This window comes from Globicephala melas, chromosome 11, assembly GCF_963455315.2.
Source record: "Globicephala melas chromosome 11, mGloMel1.2, whole genome shotgun sequence".
Classification (NCBI taxonomy): Eukaryota; Metazoa; Chordata; class Mammalia; order Artiodactyla; family Delphinidae; genus Globicephala; species Globicephala melas.
This window is the reverse complement of record NC_083324.2, coordinates 4284206-4303814: the sequence shown is the minus strand read 5'-3', so window position 1 is coordinate 4303814 and position 19609 is coordinate 4284206. Positions and strand designations below refer to the sequence as shown.

General features: G+C 38.9%; 1 protein-coding gene and 1 pseudogene across 2 annotated transcripts in view; one reads left to right on the top strand and one right to left on the bottom strand.

Moving 5' to 3' along the window:
- TMCC1 (transmembrane and coiled-coil domain family 1) overlaps positions 1-19609 on the bottom strand; it is a 220593-nt gene that overhangs the window by 182547 nt on the left and 18437 nt on the right. The window lies entirely within an intron of this gene.
- On the top strand, positions 5625-6704 carry LOC115844097 (zinc finger protein 684-like; annotated as a pseudogene).

Below are 19609 nucleotides of genomic sequence, written 5' to 3'. Positions count from 1 at the left end.
CGGGAAGATCCCACATGCCGCGGAGCGGCTGGGCCCGTGAGCCATGGCCGCTGAGCCTGCGCGTCCGGAGCCTGTGCTCCGCAACGGGAGAGGCCACAGCAGTGAGAGGCCCGCATACCGCAAAAAAAAAAAAAAAAAAAAAAAAAGCAAGTCTGGGGAGTTCCGTGGTTGCCTAGTCATTAGGATTCCAGGCTTTCACTGCGGTGGCTCCAGGTTCAATCCCTGGTTGGGGAACTGAGATCCCACAAGCCATGTGGCACAGCCAAAAAGAAAAAAAACAAGTCTGACTTTGTCCCTTCTTGCTTAAAGCCCTCTAACGGTTCCTTGTTCCTCTTAGAATAAAGGCAAAAACTTAACAAAATCTTTAATAAAAACCTGCAAGAGCAGGCCTATCTCTCCACCTCAAACCATTTCATTCTCCCTCTAGCTGTCACTTCTCAGGCCACACTAGCCTCATTTCACCATTTTCCCTTCTACCACAGGGCCTTTGCACCTGCTGTTCCTTCTGCCTGGACAACCATCCTTCCTCTCTTTGCCAAGTCAATACCTACTCTTCCATCAAATCATAGCAGAAGTACCATTTCTTGAGGATGCATTTTCTAACCTGGTCAAGTTTCACTAATATCACTTATACCACTGCTGCAGTTATAATTTTACATTTAATTTAATATTAATATTTATTTCCTCCACCAGCCCACAGGTTCCATGGGGGATGGTATCACATCAGGGTTTCCTCCACATTATATCCTCAATGCCTGGTTACTTCAATAAAAATATGTTGCATGAATGATCAAATGCATGAACCATGCTCAAGAACCATCAAACATGGTCCACATTGCCTAGGTCAAAGTTCAGGTGCCTGAAATCACAAAACGTTCAATACTAGGTCAAGCTCCCAACATCATGATCTTTACTACATCTAATTTCCTTCAACAAGGTCCCTTTAGCAGAGATAATGAAGTTTATTCATCACAGGCCTTCTTCTGCTGGCTTCCTATTTACATGAGGAAACCATCAAAAAATCAAACTCCATTGAATACTCTAAAATAAAGCAATCTAAATCTAAGTTTGATTACAATTTTCAAAACAAAATTATTATTTTTTTAATATCTCGCTGTCAAGTCCCAAAGCAAAGATAAATCCCCATTTGTCTTGGAATCTGAACCTCCTACTCAACTTATCTCAAAACAAATTACTGAAAATAAAAGTCTACCAAAAAATAACATTTAAACAAGTTTACCCATACAACTATGGTCAATTAATCTATGACAAAGGAGGTAAGAATATACAAGGGAGAAGAGACAGTTTCTTCCATAAATGGTGGGAAAACCGGCCACATGTAAAAGAAAGAAATTAGAACACTAACACCATACACAAAAATAAACTCAAAATGGACTAAAGACCTAAATGTAAGACCGGATACTATAAAACTCTGAGAGGAAAACATAGGAAGAACACTCTTTGACATAAATCTCAGCAATATCTTTTTGGATTCACCTCCTAGAGTAATGAAAATGAAAACAAAAATAAACAAGTGGGACCTAATTAAACTTAAAAGCTTTTGCACAGCAAAGGAAACCATACCCAAAACAAAAAGACAACCCTCGGAATGGGAGAAAATATTTGCAAAAGATGAGACTGACAACAGATTAATCTCCAAAATATACAACAGCTCATGCAGCTCAATATCAAAAAAACAACAGCCCAACCAAAACATGGGCAGAAGATCTAAATAGACATTTCTCCAAAGAAGACATACAGATGGCTAAAAAGCACACGAAAAGATGCTCAATATCACTAATTATTGGGGAAACACAAATCAAAACTACAATGAGGTATCACCTCACACTGGTCAGAGTGGCCATCATCAAAAATCTACAAACAGTAAATGCTGGAGAGGGTGTGGAGAAAAGGGAACCCTCCTACACTGTTGTGGGAAACTGGTACAGCCACCATGGAGAACAGTATGGAGGTTCCTTAAAAAACTAAAAATAGAGCTACCATATGATCCAGCAATCCCACTCCTGGGCATATAACTGGAGAAAACCATAATTCGAAAAGATACATGCACCCCAGTGTTCACTGCAGCACTAATTACAAGAGCCAAGACATGGAAGTAACCTAAATGTCCATCAACAGAGGAATGGATAAAGAGGATATGGTACAGGGACTTCCCTAGTGGTGCAGTGGTTAAGAATCCACCTGCCAATGCAGGGGACACGGGTTCGATCCCTGATCCGGGAAGATCCCACATGCCGCGTAGCAACTAAGCCCGTGCGCCACAACTACTGAGCCTGTGCTCTAGAGCCCACGAGACACAATTACTGAAGCCCGCGCGCCTAGAGCCCGTGTTCTGCAACGAGAAGCCACGGCAAGGAGAAGCCCACGCATCGCAACAAAGAGCAGTCCCCGCTCACCACAACTAGAGAAAGCCCACAGGCAGCAACAAAGACCCAACACAGCCAAAAATAAATAATAAATTTTATTTTAAAAGAGATGAGATGTGTATATATATACAATGGAATATTACTCAGCCATAAAAAAGAATGAAATTATGCCATGTGCAGCAATGTGGATGGACCCAGACATGATCATACTAAGTGAAGTCAGACAGAGAAAGACAAATATCAAATGATATCACTTATATGTGGAATCTAAAAAAAATGATACAAATGAACTTATTTACAAAACAGAAACAGATTCACAGACTTAGAAAAGAAACTTATAGTTACTAAAGGGGAAAGGAAGGGGGGAGGGATAAATTAGGAGGTTGGGATTAACATATACACGTTATCATATACAAAACAATCAACGAGGACCTACTGTATAGCACAGGGAACTCTACTCAATACTCTGTAATAACCTATATAGGAAAAGAATCTGGAAACTAGATGTGTGTGTGTGTGTGTGTCTGTGTGTATAACAGAATCTCCTTGCTGTACACCTGAAACAGTGTAAACCACTGTGTAAACCACTATACTCCAAAATAAAATAAAAATTAAAAAAAATAAATTTTTAAAGAAGTTTAAATCTCTAGACATAAAAAAAAAAAAAACCTCAGTAGGAAAAGGAAAAAACATTGGGGCAATGTTTGGATGAAAAACCCTCTTCCACCATACAAAACAAGAAGACAACGTCCCCATGAATTCTGGCAAAGTCAATACTCAGCCTTATTCACAAAATTCTTGGATAGCTTCCTTGGCCTAAAAACCCCAGGCTATTTCAGTGACTGAGTAAAGCCTGTGTATAGATATGGTTGCTTAGGGGAATTGCCTGTTTTGACGGTAAGCAAACAGTTCTCAATGGTGTTTCAATAATTCAAAGTCATTAAAAACAGTGGATAAAATAATTCATGACAAAATATTAGATGTAAAAAATAAGGTTAGGCCTTGTTCACAGGGTTACACAATGGCACACGTAGAAGGAAGACTGGAACTCACAGACCTTGAACAACTTCTTCATTCATCTGCCCAAACAACTTTCCTTTTCCCACTTACTTACAACTTTCCAAATAAACTGACTTTCAGACAACCCAAAAATTTTCAGGAAAATGTCTACACAGAAAAGAAAATGCTGGTAAATAACACTGCCCCTTTATCAGTGTAAAACTACTCCCTCTGGGAACATCCCTGGCAGTTCAGTGGTTGCGACTCCCCCTTCCCCTGCAGGGGCTGTGAGTTCAATCCCTGGTCAGGGAACTAAGATCCCACATGCCTCACAGCCAAAACCCCAAAACATAAAACAGAAGCAATATTGTAACAAATTCAATGAAGACTTTAAAAATGGTCCACGTCAAAAAAAAAAAAATCTTAAAAAAAAACTACTCCCTCTGTAGCCTGGATTAAAATTTTATTAGAAAAGCATTTTTACACAATTATGCCTTATCTATTTCTAAAAGGCTAAAGACCTTACGATCTACAGATCAGACTTTATTACAGGTTTCAAGATTCAAATTACTGATGAAACATAAAAGATTTGCCTTCACTGGCTTTCTTTTTCTTTTTTTGCGGTACACAGGGCCTCTCACTGTTGTGGCCTCTCCCGTTGCGGAGCACAGGCTCCGGACGCACAGGCTCAGCGGCCATGGCTCACGGGCCCAGCCGCTCCGCGGCACGTGGGATCTTCCCGGACTGGGGCACGAACCCGTGTCCCCTGCATCAGCAGGTGGACTCTCAACTACTGCGCCACCAGGGAAGCCCCTTCACTGGCTTCCTAATATGAATAATAAAGCACTCAAAGTGTTCAAAAAGAGGGTACTGACTGGAAAGGGGCATAAAGGAATTCTAGGGGGAGGAAAATGTTCTACGCCTTGGTCTGACTGGTAGTTATAATTATACACATACAGCAGCATACATATGTAAAAATTCATTAAGCTATATATACATCTTAGATTTATGCATTTACTAGAAATTGTACATCAAGCTTTTTTGGTTTTTGTTTTTTGTTTTTGCGGTACGCAGGGCTTTCACTGCCGCAGCCTCTCCCGCCGCGGAGCACAGGCTCCGGACGCGCAAGCCCAGCGGCCATGGCTCACGGGCCCAGCCGCTCCGCGGCATGCGGGATCCTCGCGGACTGTGGCATGAACCCGCATCCCCGGCACCGGCAGGCGGACTCCCAACCACTGCGCCACCAGGGAAGCCCCATCAAGTTTTTTTACATGAAATTTTTAAAAAGGTTCCAAAGAATTACCTCATTATCCCAAAGCACATAATGTAAGAACAGTCAGATTTCGTCTTCTATTAGTAAAAAGAATCAAGCATGGAGAAGTAAAGCAATTTGCTTTGTTAACTCAAAATGAAGAAGGAAAACAAGTCTCCCAACTCTTTTCTATCACTGATCTAACCTATGTGTGTCACAGACAATGAGACTGAATCTCGAGAGCCTTCTACTGAGAGTAAAAAAAAAAGTCAGAGAAAGAAAGAGGACACAATCAATCCTAGTCCACCAAGTTACCCAGAATAAGGCTAGAAAACTGAGGAACCAAATCAACATCCTCTCTATCCCCAAGTGACATATTATTATTCACAAACAACATAATTATTTTAATCTAGAACTGGTTATGAAATAATGCAAAGAATGCAAAAGAAGTTTCAGCTTCATACTTCCTCTAAACACTATCACAGTGCTACCTCTTGCTTCATTCTGTAGTTTTTCTAAGGGTCTGAGGCACTATACTCCCCGGCCTTTACTTTAGGCCATTTACATGTCTTGAGTGAGACAGTAAGAAGTGTATACAGTTTAGGCTTCAATGGACCAAGGTAAAGTATGGCTCTTATTTCATAGTCACAGAGTTTTAGAGTTGGGCTAGATCTGAGCAGCCAGTTATTCACTTAATGAATAAAGAAAGTAAATCTTAAAATGGTTAAGGGACTTGCCTAATATCTCAGAGCTAATAAGTGGCAGAGTCAAAATTGAATCCTGGGTGTTTCAGTAGTGAGCGGCGGGTGAGCCAGAAGGGCTTGAGGGACAGGTGGAGAGCAGAGATCGGCTTCTCAGTTCATGTGAAGAAAGCAAAATTGAAGGCTGTGTAATTGAACCTGAGGGTCCCTCTTGTATATTCCTGCCTGTTTCAGTTTCCAGCGGCCCTGGTTAAAATCTACAAAAAGCCAACCTAGGGCCACAGGATGGGATCAGTGACATTCCAGGATGTGGCCGTGGACTTCACCCTGGAGGAGTGGCAGCTGCTGCGATGTGCTCAGAGGAAGCTGTATTGGAATGTGATGCTGGAGAACTTTAGAAACCTCATCTCAGTGGAAGTTATCTGCTTACTTGATGATGAGCTAGAGGGACAGGAAGGAGAAGGAAGCAAAGACAAATTTTTAAACCAAGGTATGTTCACCTTCAAGAAAACACTGACCAACAAGACAGTCCAAAATTGTAAACTGAGTATAAATTTTATTTCTTCAAGACAAAAACAACATAAGTGTGAATCAAATGGAAAGTGTTTGCAACCTAACATACTTTCTTAGTTAGAATAAAAGTTATATCAGAGAAAACTCATGAATACAAGGAATGTGGAAAAGCCTTCAGAAACAAGTTGTGTCTTATTAGACATGAAAAAAAGCACAGAAGGAAAAAAACCTTTGGGTGCAGTGAATGTGGGAAAGCCTTCCAAAAAGAAGTCTCGTCTCATTAGACATGAAAAAAGCATACAAGAAAAAAAAAACACCTTTGAACGCAGTGACTGTGGGAAAGCCTTTAACAGTAAGGGACACCTTGCAGCTCATCAAAAAATTCATAGTGGAGAGAAACCCTTTGTGTGCAGTGATTGTGGGAAAGCTTTTACGCATAAAGCACAACCCGTGGTCCATCAGAGACTCCACGCTGGAGAGAAGGCTTATGAATGTGGTCAATGTGGGAAATCATTCACCTGGAACTCCTCCTTTACTCAGCATGTGAAATCGCACACACCTGAGAACTCATTTGAATGTAGGGAGTGTGGGAAAAGCTTCAAATATAGCTCATCCCTTTATAAACACTCCAGAATCCATACAGACGAGAAACCATACCAATGCAGAGAATGTGGCAAAGCCTTTGCAGACTCATCAGTGTTGATCATGCATCAGAGAATTCATACAGGCGAGAAACCCCACGGGTGCACTGAATGTGGCAAAGCCTTCATCAAGAGATCACATTTCCTTAAACATTACTCAACTCACAACAGAGCAACAAAATAAATGCAACACATGTGGGAAATCTTTTAACTGGAATATACATCTCAATCTCCATCAAAGAAGTCATAAAAACAAGGGAGCTTTGTTAAATGTGGGAAAACTTAAAATTAGCCTTTTACTGAAGCAGCAGCAAAGAATTCATCATGAGAAAAACCCTATCAGTTAAATAAATGTGGAAAAGCATGTTCTGAAATTCATGTTCTATAAGTGATATTACTAATTTTATTGAAAAGATTACAGGAAATTTTGAGCTACAGACAACTTTACAGTAAAACTGAGGAAGTTGTGAAAAAATTGAATTAAGGCATCAGACTGACTATAATTGCATGTGTACACTGCCCCTAATTTATGATTTTTACACAATTTATACAAATGTCTGCATTGCTTAAGAAATTTGTATAACTGTGGGTTTGAAATATATGCTATGCACATTATACAAAATTATATCTGTTATAACGATGGTTGCACAACATTGTGAACGTACTTAATGCCAATGAATTGTACACTTAAAAATGGTTTAGGGCTTCCCTGGTGGCGCAGTGGTTGAGAGTCTGCCTGCCGATGCAGGGGACATGGGTTCGTGCCCCAGTCCGGGAAGATCCCACATGCCGCGGAGCAGCTGGGCCCATGAGCCATGGCCGCTGAGCCTGCGCGTCTGGAGCCTGTGCTCCGCAACGGGAGAGGCCTCAACAGTGAGAGGCCCGCATACCGCAAAAAAAAAAAAAAAAAAAAAAAAAAATGGTTTAGATAGTACATTTTACATTCTGTATATTTTACTACAATAAAAAATGTATAAAAAAAAAAGTTGAATCCCGCCTTCTATTCATCACACCACACCTATATCGCTGCTCAAACAGAACCTGGATACCACCTTATCTAAAGGAATAATTATACTCTGGAGAAAAAATGGTTCATATTATCCAAAGTCTCACACTCATCTGTCCCACAGCACTATTATTTTAATTTATAATCAGAATTATAACTGTCAACCAGTTTACAGTCAGTACCTTCTTTTCTCAGCAGTAAAATCCCTGGTAATTAACTGGTAAACTGAATTAATACCAAAACGTTACTTGGTAAATGAATAATCAAAGCAAACAGAGATAAGTGGTTTTAAAGAATACATGCGGCAAGTTCTTTTCATGGCAAACCACCTTACTTCATCTAAGACATTCATACGGTCATTCATCCATTCAGCAAACACTGAAATGTCCACTAGGTGTCAGGCACTGTTCTGGGCTCAAGGAATACAGAGACAGATACGGGGGACTTTGGTTTAAGTAGACAAACAATGGAATGCAGTAAGGGCCATGATGGGACAACCAGGGTGCTGTGGAAGCCCAGAGGAGCAACATCTACTCTAATCTAGAAGGTCAGGGAAGTCAGACCAGCTTCTTACTCTCTCAAGCAAGCAGGCTTCTCATCATTCTTTTTATTTATTTTTTTTGGGGGGGGTACGCGGGCCTCTCACTGTTGTGGCCTCTCCCGCTACGGAGCACAGGCTCCAGACGCGCAGGCTCAACGGCCATGGCCCACGGGCCCAGCCGCTCTGCGGCACGTGGGATCCTCTCGGACCGGGGCACGAACTCGTGTCCTCTGCATTGGCAGGCGGACTCTCAACCACTGCGCCACCAGGGAAGCCCCTCATCATTCTTGAAATATACCATTTTGGGAATTGCCTGGCCGTCCAGTGGTTAGGATTCCGCCCTTTCACTGCCAAGGGCCTGGGGTTCAATCCCTGGTCAGAGAACTAAGATCCCCCAAGCTGTGCAGTGCAGCCAAAAAAGAAATATACCATCTTGAACACTGGTCTCTTATTGACACAAAAATCTCCAAAACCTATGTCTGAGGCAAAAGAAAAACAGCATTATAATATTATCCTATTTGTGTAAAATTACTTCATATTCATACATCTATATGTGTAGATACATTTTCAAAGACACATGTATGGAAAAATATTTACAAAACTTTTAATGGTAATCATCCACGTGAGATGGAATTTCAGATTGTTTCAACTTCTTTACACTTTTCTGCTTTAATTTTTAAGAATACTCCTGTAATTTTTTTAATTTTCCTGTAAACAAGGTGAGTGGGAGAGGGCAAGCACACAAAAGAAAACTGAATAAACTATTAGTGTACTTGTATCAACCTGTCTCCCCTATTTGGAGTATTATTTGTCACATGGGGGACACTAATGCAGCACACTTGAGATCTTTTATTTACACTTGTAAGAAGGGCTACTTCTGGGAAAGTTTCTAGAGAAACAAGAAAGTGAGATGGTAGAAACCTAATGGGTGGTAATCACTACGTTAAGGTGTTCAGACTTCATTCTGTGGATGAGAGAAAAACACTGAGGGGTTTTTGAACAAAGTAACAATCAACTGTTTTTTAACAAGGTATCTTTGGTAGCATTTATAATACAGACAGACAAGAAAGGGAGTAAAGGCAAAGAGATGCATTAGAAAGTTTTGGTTACATTGTTTTTTCTAATCTGGAGAAATGGTACCAAATTTTTATCACTGGTATCTCTGGTAGATGAAAATATAGGGAGTCTCCCCCTTTTGGTGTTTATACATTTCAACAACTCTTGCACTTCTTAAAATAAGAATGTATTATACTTATAATCAGAAAAAATAAGAATGGCTATCACAGAAACTCAAAGAGGGTGCAGGGGAAATGATGAAAGCTTGGACTATAAGCTCTAAAAGGGCAGGAAATTGATCTGTCTTATTTATCACTATATTCCTAGTACCTTGCACACTGCCTAGCACATATGAGGTGCTCAATAAATGTGTCAAAATAAACAAAAGAGTGAATGAGTGAACAAATGAATATCCTGAAAGCTCAAAGAAGAAGACACATTTCAGAAGTAAAATATACGTTTGTTGATCAACATAAAGGCCAGCAACAGGAAGAAATCAAAGATAACCCTAAGTTTTTTGGACTACTTGGCTAAGAGAATGATGAGCCATTAATCAAGATAAGTAAATCTACAGGAGGTATAGGTATAGAGAAAAGCAAAGAGATCATGGCAAAATGCCAATGAACTTGGAAGACATTAAGTTTCAGGAACCAGTGGGGAATCTACCCTGAAGATACAGATTTGGAAGTCACTCCTAGAAGTTTATATCAGAGATCAGAGCTACCACACACCATAGTTTATGGACCCTCATGCTCTTTGTCGATGACAGAGTAGAACATGCAGATCAAAACGGAATACACCACTCTTCTGGGTGCCCTGATGCCCTAACCTGATCTTTTTGCCTCACCGATTTTTAAACGCAGATTATGAATAAATATACTTTATAGAGTCTTCATCTCTCATTTGCTTCCTAATAGGATACAAAGGCCCACAGCTATATTTCATATTTTCACTATTTGCTACAGACAGAATTCTGGGTTCACAGATATAGGAAACATAAGAAATTCAATACACATGGTATTATTTACCATAAACATACAAAATTTATATACTAGTTTTATTCAACATTATTCACTGGCAAACTGTCATGATACAATAATTTTCCACATACTACTGACTTTTTAAAGTTTCAGTTTGAAACTTGAAATACTTTTGAAAAAACAAGTGTTTTGAGAGAGCATCCTTTATCAATAGACCATGTCTTTACAGATGTTTATTCACATGATAGGGCAGGAAAAGGGTTTTTTTGATACTTTTTTCCAACTTATTCCGGGATTACAAGATGATACTTCCAACTATCCTCACCTATGCAAGTCTCTTCCCCCTCCAATTCATTCTACCTATGAATTGAAAACAAAATCAAAACCTTCTCATTTCCTTTGTTCCAACTCTACCTCTCAAAATCCATCCTTCATATTTTAAACTGACCTTACTCTAAGCTCAAAAGGTCAACAAGTAGGTTAGGCTATACTCTAAATGCAGAAACACACAACATAAGGCTAATCTGAATTGGAAACGAAGAAGTAAAACTATTCATTGTTTGCAGAAGACATGTTATTATACAAAGAAAGTCCTAAAGACACTACTAAAAACCTACTAGAGCTCATCAATTAATTCAGGAAAGTTGAAGGATACAAAATTAACATACAGAAATCTGCTGCATTTCTATACACTAACAACTATCAGAAAAGAAATGAAGGAGATAATCCCATTTACAATCACATCAAAATGAATAAAATACCTAGGAATAAGGAGGTAAAGACCTGTGCTCAGGAAACTTAAGACATTGATAAAAGAAAATGAGAACAACACAAACAAATGTAAATATATACAGTGTTCATGGATTTGAAAAATAATGAATATGCATAATAATTTGATTTACATACATCATGAAGTGATTATTACAATAAGTTTAATAAAAATCCATCATCTCATATAGGTACAAAATTAAAGAACTAGAAGAAAAAAAATGTTTTTCTTGTGATGAGAACCCTTAGGATTTATTCTCTTCACAACTTTCATATATAACACAGAGCAGTGTTAATTATATTTATCATGTTGTACATTACATCCCTGGTATTTTGTAACTGGAAGTTTGTACCTTTCGACTGCCTTTATCCAATCCCCCCTTGACCCACCCCATCCCCCCACCTCTAGTAACAACAAATCTGATCTCTTTTTTTATGAGCTTGTTTGTCTGGGTTTTTTTGGTTGTTTTTTTTTTTTTTAATTTATTTTTGCCCTGCGCCGGGTCTTAGTTGTGGCCTGTGGAATATTTTAGTTGCCGCATGCGGACTTCTTAGTTACAGCATGCATGCGGGATCTACTTGTCCGACCAGGGATTGAACCCGGGCCCGCTGCATTGGGAGCGGGGAGTGTTACCCAGGGAACCACCAAGGAAGTCCCCGTTTGTCTGTTTTTGAAGTATAATTGACCCTTAATACTATGTTAGTTCCTGTTACACAACATAGTGATTCAATATTTCTATACATTTCAAAATGATCACCATAATAAATCTAGTTACAATACATCATCATAAAAAGATATTACACAGTTATTAACTATACTCCCCATGCTGTACATTTCACACCCAAGACTCATTTGTTTTGCAACTGGAACTTTGTACCTCTTAATCTCCCTCACCTATTTCTTTCTTCCCTCCGCCTTCTAGTTTACTTTTCAAATGGCCAAGTCCATCATCTCATTTTAGGACCACAAGAAAGAAAAGCCTAATTACCAAACCACAGTAAAAGAAACAGTTATTTCTGCAAAATAAAAGAGAAAAAGGCAATTCTTATTTCAGAATACTTGAAAGAGCAATGCAAATTCTCTAGGTACATAAAGAAATTAAGCAGCAGAGGGCAGACAGCAGAAGCAAGAAGAACTACAATCCTGCAGCCTGTGAACAAAAACCACATTCACAGAAAGATAGACAAGATGAAAAGGCAGAGGTTTATGTACCAGATGAAGGAACAAGATAAACCACAGAAAAACAAATAAATGAAGTGGAGATAGGCAACCTCCCAGAAAAAGAATTCAGAATAATGATAGTGAAGATGATCCAGGACCTCAGAAAAAGAATGGAGGCAAAGATCGAGAAGATGCAAGAAATGTTCAACAAAGACTTAGAAGAATTAAAGAACAAACAGAGATGAACAATACAATCACTGAAATGAAAAGAACACTAGAAGGAATCAATAGCAGAATAATTGAGGCAGAAGAATGGAGAGGTGGCCTGGAAGACAGAATGGTGGAATTCACTGCTGTGGAACAGAATAAAGAAAAAAGAAAGAAAAGAAATTAAGACAGCCTAAGAGACCTCTGGGACAACATTAAACACAACATTCGCATTCTAGGGGTCCCAGAAGGAGAAGAGAGAGAAAGGACCAGAGAAAATATGTGAAGAGATTATAGTCGAAAACTTCCCTAATATGGGAAAGGATATAGCCACCCGAGGCCAGTATCACAGAGAGTCCCATACAGCATAAACCCAAGGAGAAACATGCCGAGACACACAGTAATCATACTGGCAAAAATTAAAGACAAAGAAATATTATTAAAAACAGCAAGGGAAAAACGACAAATAACATACAAGGGAACTCCCATATGCTTAACAGCTGATTTCTCAGCAGAAACTCTACATGCCAGAAGCGAGTGGCATGATACACTTAAAGTGATGAAAGGGAAGAATCTACAACCAAGATTCCTCTACCCAGCAAGGATCTCATTCAGATTCGATGGAGAAATCAAAAGCTTTACAGACAAGCAAAAGCTAAGAGAATTCAGCACCACCAAACCAGCTGTACAACAAATGCTAAAGGAACTCCTCTAAGTGGGAAACACAAGAGAAGAAAAGGACCTACAAAAACAAACCCAAAACAATTAAGAAAATGGTCATAGGAATATACATATCGATAATTACCCTAAACGTGATTGGATTAAATGCTCCAACCAAAAGACACAGGCTTGCTGAATGGATACAAAAACAAGACCTGGGGCTTCCCTGGTGGCGCAGTGGTTGAGAGTCCACCTGCCGATGCAGGGGACACGGGTTCAGGCCCCGGTCCGGGAAGATCCTACATGTCGCAGAGCGGCTGGGCCCGTGAGCCATGGCCGCGCGTCTGGAGCGTGTGCTCCGCAACGGGAGACGCCACAACAGTGAGAGGCCCGCGTACCACACACACACACACACACAAAAAAAAAACAAGACCCATCTATATGCTGTCTACAAGAGACCCACTTCAGACCTAGGGACACATACAGACTGAAAGTGAGGGGATGGAAAAAGATATTTCATGCAAATGGAAATCAAAAGAAAGCTGGAGTAGCAATACTCATATCAGATAAAACAGACTTTAAAATAAAGAATGTTACAAGAGACAAGGAAGGACACTACATAGTAATCAGGGGATCAATCCAAGAAGAAGATATAACAATTATAAATATATATGCACCCAACATAGGAGCACCTCAATACATAAGGCAACTGCTAACAGCTATAAAAGAGAAAATCGACAGTAACACAATAATAAGTGGGAGGCTTTAACACCTTACTTACACCAATGGACAGATCATCCAAAATGAAAAGAAATAAGGAAACAGAAGCTCACAACAGAACAGACAGATTTAATTGATATTTATAGGACATTCCATCCAAAAACAGCAGATTACACTTTCTTCTCAAGTGCGCACGGAACATTCTCCAGGATCGGTCACATCTTGGGTCACAAATCAAGCCTCAGTAAATTTAAGAAAACTGAAATCATATCAAGCATCTTTTCTGACCACAACGCTATGAGATTAGAAATGAATCACAGGGAAAAAAAACGTAAAAAACACAAACACATGGTGGCTAAACAACACGTTACTACATAACCAAGAGATCACTGAAGAAATCAAAGAGGAAATCAAAAAATACCTAGAGACAAATGACAATGAAAACACGATGATCCAAAACCTATGGGATGCAGCGAAAGTACTTCTAAGAGGGAAGCTTACAGCTATACGAGCCTACCTCAAGAAACAAGAAAAATCTCAAATGAACAATCTAAACTTACACCTAAAGGAACTAGAGAAAGAACAAAACCCAAAGTTAGCAGAAGGAAAGAAATCATAAAGATCAGAGCAGAAATAAATGAAATTGAAACAAAGAAAACAATAGCAAAGATCAATAAAACTAAAAGCTGGTTCTTGGAGAAGATAAACAAAATTGATAAACCATTAGCCAGACTCATCAAGAAAAAGAGGGAGAGGACTCAAATCAATAAAACTAGAAACGAAAAAGGAGAAGTTACAACACACAGCAGAAATAAAAAGCATCCTAAGAGACTACTACAGCAACTCTATGCCAATAAAATGGACAACCTGGAAGAAATGGAAAAATTCTTAGGAGGGTATAACATTCCAAGACTGAACCAGGAAGAAATACGAAATATGAACAGACCAATCACAAGTAATAAAATTGAAACTGTGATTAAAAATTTTCCAACAAACAAAAGTCAGGACCAGATGGCTTCACAGTATCAAACATTTAGAGAAGGGCTAACAGCCATCCTTCTCAAACTCTTCCAAAAAATGGCTGAGGAAGGAACACTCCCAAACTCATTATATGAGGCCACCATCACCCTGATACCAAAACCAGGGAAAGATACTACAAAAAAAAGAAAATTACAGACCAATATCACTGATGAATACAGATGCAAAAATCCTCAACAAAATACTAGCAAACAGAATCCAACAACACATTAAAAGGATCATACACCATGACCAAGTGGGATTTATCCCAGGGATGCAAGGATTCTTCAATATATGCAAATCAATCAATGTGATACACCATATTAACAAACTGAAAAAGAAAAAGCATATGATCATCTCAATAGATGCAGAAAAAGCTTTTGACAAAATTCAACACCCATTTGTGATAAAAACTCTCCAGGAAGTGGGCATAGAAGGAACCTACCTCAACATAATAAAAGCAATATATGACAAACCCACAGCAAACATCATTCTCAATGGTGAAAAACTGAAAGCATTTCCTCTAAGATCAGGAACAAGACAAGGATGTCCACTCTCGCCACTATTATTCAACATAGTTTTGGAAGTCCTAGCCACGGCAATCAGAGAAGAAGAAGAAATAAGAGGAATACAAATTGGAAAAGAAAAAGTAAAACTGTCACTGTTTGCAGATGACATGATACTATACATAGATAATCCTAAAGATGTCCCTGAAAACTACTAGAGCTAATCAATGAATTTGGTAAAGTTGCAGGATACAAAATTAATGCACAGAAATTTCTTGCATTCCTATACACTAATGATGAAAAATCTGTAAGAGAAATTAAGGAAACACTCCCAATTACCACTGCAACAAAAAGAATAAAATACCTAGGGATAAACCTACCTAGGGAGACAAAAGACCTCTATGCAGAAAACTATAAGACACTGATGAAAGAAATTAAAGATGATACCAACAGATGGAGAGATATACCACGTTCTTGGATTGGAAGAATCAATATTGTGAAAATGACTATACTACCCAAAGCAATCTACAGATTCAATGCAATCCCTAGCAAATCACCAATGGCATTTTTTACGGAACTAGAACAAAAAATCTTAAAATTTGTATGGAGACACAAGAGACCCTGAATAGCCAAAGCTGTCTTGAGGGAAATAAACAGAGCTGGAGGAATCAGACTCCCTGATTTCAGACTATAGTATAAACCTACGGTAATCAAGACAATATGGTACTGGCACAAAAACAGAAACATAGATCATTGGAACAAGATAGAAAGCCCAGAGATAAGCCCACGCACCTATGGTCAACTAATCTATGACAAAGGAGGCAAGGATATACAATGGAGAAAAGACAGTCTCTTCAATAAGTGGTGCTGGGAAAACTGGACAGCTACATGTAAAAGAATGAAATTAGAACATGCCCTAACACCATACACAAAAATAAACTCAAAATGGATTAGAGACCTAAATGTAAGACCGGACACTATAAAACTCTTAGAGGAAAACACTGGAAGAACACTCTGACATAAATCACAGCAAGATCTTTTTTGATCCACCTCCTAGAGTAATGGAAAATAAAACAAAAATAAACAAATGGGACCTAATGAAACTTCAAAGCTTTTGCACAGCAAAGGAAACTATAAACAAGACGAAAAGACAACTTTCAGAATGGGAGAAAATATTTGCAAATGAATCAACGGACAAAGGATTAATCTCCAAAATATATAAACAGCTCACACAGCTCAATATTAAAAAAACAAACAACCCAATCCAAAAATGGGCGGAAGACCTAAACAGACATTTCTCCAAAGAAGACATACAGATGGCCAAGAAGCACAAGAAAAGCTGCTCAACATCACTAATTATTAGAGAAATGCAAATCAAAACTACAATGAGGTATCACCTCACACCACTCAGAATGGGCATCATCAGAAAATCTACAAATGACAAATGCTTGAGAGGGTGTGGAGAAAAGGGAACCCTCTTGCACTGTTGGTGGGAATGTAAATTGATACAGCCACTATGGAGAACAGTATGGAGGTTCCTTAAAAAACTAAAAATAGAATTACCATATGATCCAGCAATCCCACTACTGGGCATATACCCAGAGAAAACCATAATTCAAAAAGACACATGCACCCCAATGTTCACTGCAGCACTATTTACAATAGCCAGGTCATGGAAGCAACCTAAATGCCCATCAACAGACGAATGGATAAAGAAGATGTGGTAAAGATATACAATGGAATATTACACAGCCATAAAAAGGAATGCAACTGGGTCATTTGTTGAGATGTGGATGGATCTAGAGACTGTCATACTGAGTGAAGTAAGATAGAAAGAGAAAAACAAATATTGTATATTAACGCATATGTGTGGAACCTAGAAAAATGGTACAGGTGAACCAGTTTGCAGGGCAGAAATTGAGACACAGATGTAGAGAACAAACGTATGGACACCCAGTGGGGAAAGCGGCACGGGGGTGGGGGTGGGGGTGTGATGAATTGGGCGATTGGGATTGACATGTATACACTGATGTGTATAAAACTGATGACTAATAAGAACTTGCTATATATAAAAAAAGAAATTAAGCAAACTCTCAATAAAATCAAACTAGAAATCTGACAATCATAATACTACACTTCTTCAGTACACTTATATCCATTGTCCAAAACATGACATATTTAAACATGGGAAAAATGTCTACAATTCTTTAAAAAGTTTGGTCAACTGGCTAGATTTTTCTAAACCTACCTTAAGAAAACAATTTAAAAAATAAAAAAATAATAAAAAAGCTTAAATAGTATTCATCTGAACCCGAACAACACTGCACACAGCACCATTTAGGGTTCTATATGACTGGAAAAATGATCAGTCATTTTACGAAGCTCCCATTCCATCCTCTTTGGATAGGTGCTAAAAAAAATCTAGTTATTGATAAATACCTAGTCCCAACTGAGTATGAGTAGAAAATCTAAGGTAACTCTACTAAAGAAAGAACATGTGGCCAAGCAAATACGTGAAACCACAGAGGGTGTGTAATTTCACAACACTTCCCAGTTCAGCCTATCTGGTAATTCTGTGTTTGCCTGTTTTCAAGAAACTGACTTCAAGGCCATACTGAAACTAAATTTTTAAAAATAAGGTTAAGAATAAACTGAGTCGCAGAATCAGAGCTAGAAAGGATTCTAATGATTTTAAAGATAAAAAATGATATTCTACTTAGTTTACACAGGTAGTTGGTAGCAAAGGTAGAACTGAGGCTTCTAACTCCTGGAAGAGCAACAGGTGTATATTGAGTGCCTAATACCTGTGGCGAACTCTGCTAGGCACTGTGTTAGACCACTGCCCACTACTGTATATCAAGATACCTCCTGGAGACGTTCAAAAACATTTAAGGGTTACATTCTCTCTAAGTAAATTTCTCTATGAGGACAAGGCCAAGCATATTAAAATAAGCAGACAGAGGGGAAAAAAACCTTTAAAGTAGGAACGAATTTGGAACTCAAACAATTTACCCTTCCTTCCTGGCTATGAAAGTTCACATGCTGTTTACCACTAAAAAGATTAAAACCATCAAAAGACATCTCTACCCAAATTTCATGACCCAACAGTCTAAGAAAAATGAGCCTTATTCCTGTCAGAAAAATGATCTGTTTTTATCACACTAAAGAATTAGCTCTGTCACAGGATTAGAGTACAGCCATCTGAGGACAAAAGTCTAGGCAGAAAAAGAACTGATACTGGAATTTGATAAAGACCCTCCGGAAAATGACATTTAGCTGTTTCAATGGCACCTTTCATCTAAGGATCTCAAAACAAATGTTATTTATATTACCAAGAATCAAAACGGTGGCTCCATGGCCCAATAAAGAAACATATCAGTGACCTAGAGGTAATTCAATACTGATGTTCTGAAACTCAGCCTTCTACTCTAAAAACAAAATCTAGTTTTACGTAATCGTACTACGATTGAAATCGTACTATGATAAGAAATACATATTTGGTCTTTGTCTCCAGTTCCTGACACAGAGCTCCTGAAACTCTTGGAATTTCCTGAGTTACAGCAGTGTCTTTTGTTATTCAAAACAAGTCTCTTTCAACCATACCTGAGTTTATGCTAACAAGACGACTCTTGGTGGGAACCCTAGATAGCTTCCAGATAGAAGCCGGTTGCCACAGGAACTATCCCTGTGATTACAGGTTTGGAACTTTCAGACCCTGACCCCAATCTGTGGAAGGGAGAGACTGGACACTGAGTTAGCCACCAATGCCAATGATTTAATCAATCATTCCCAGGTGATGGAAACTCCACAAGACCCCCTAAACAATGGGGTTCAGGGAGCTTGTGGATGGGTGAACACATCAAGGAACTGGGAGGGTGATGCACCTTCAGAGGGCACGGAAGCTCCCCATACCGGCCCTATACATCTCTTATATTTGGCTGTTTCTGAGTTGTATCCTTTATAATAAACCTGTAAATGTAAGTGAAGTGGTTTTTCTGAGTTTTGTGAGTCATCCCAGCAAATTATTGAACCTGAGGAGGGGGTCATGGGAACCCTAGAATTTGCAGCAAAGTCAGAAAGGAGTACAGGTGGCCCAGGGCTTACAACTAGTGTCTACATTGGGGGCAGTCTTATGGAACTGAGACTTTTAACTTATGGATCTGACACTAACTCCAGGTAGACAGGGTCAGAATTGAATAGCTGGACACTCAGTTGGTGTCACAGAATTGAACAAATGGTTGTGGTATGGAAAAACCCACACAAAAGTAGTTAATTCCTAGTCTATATTTGTAAAGCTTGAAGATACAACTGGATTTGTTGATATAATCTCCCAGCTTACCTTGCTGCACACACATGAACAGAAAACCCACAAATTTAAGGAATGTTGTCAGAATAGTTGCTACTAATAATAATTAGCAGTAATTTTATGCCATCTATGTGCTTTGTACCAGGCATTAAACTTAGGATAAATTATTTCCAGTGTATGCAATTCT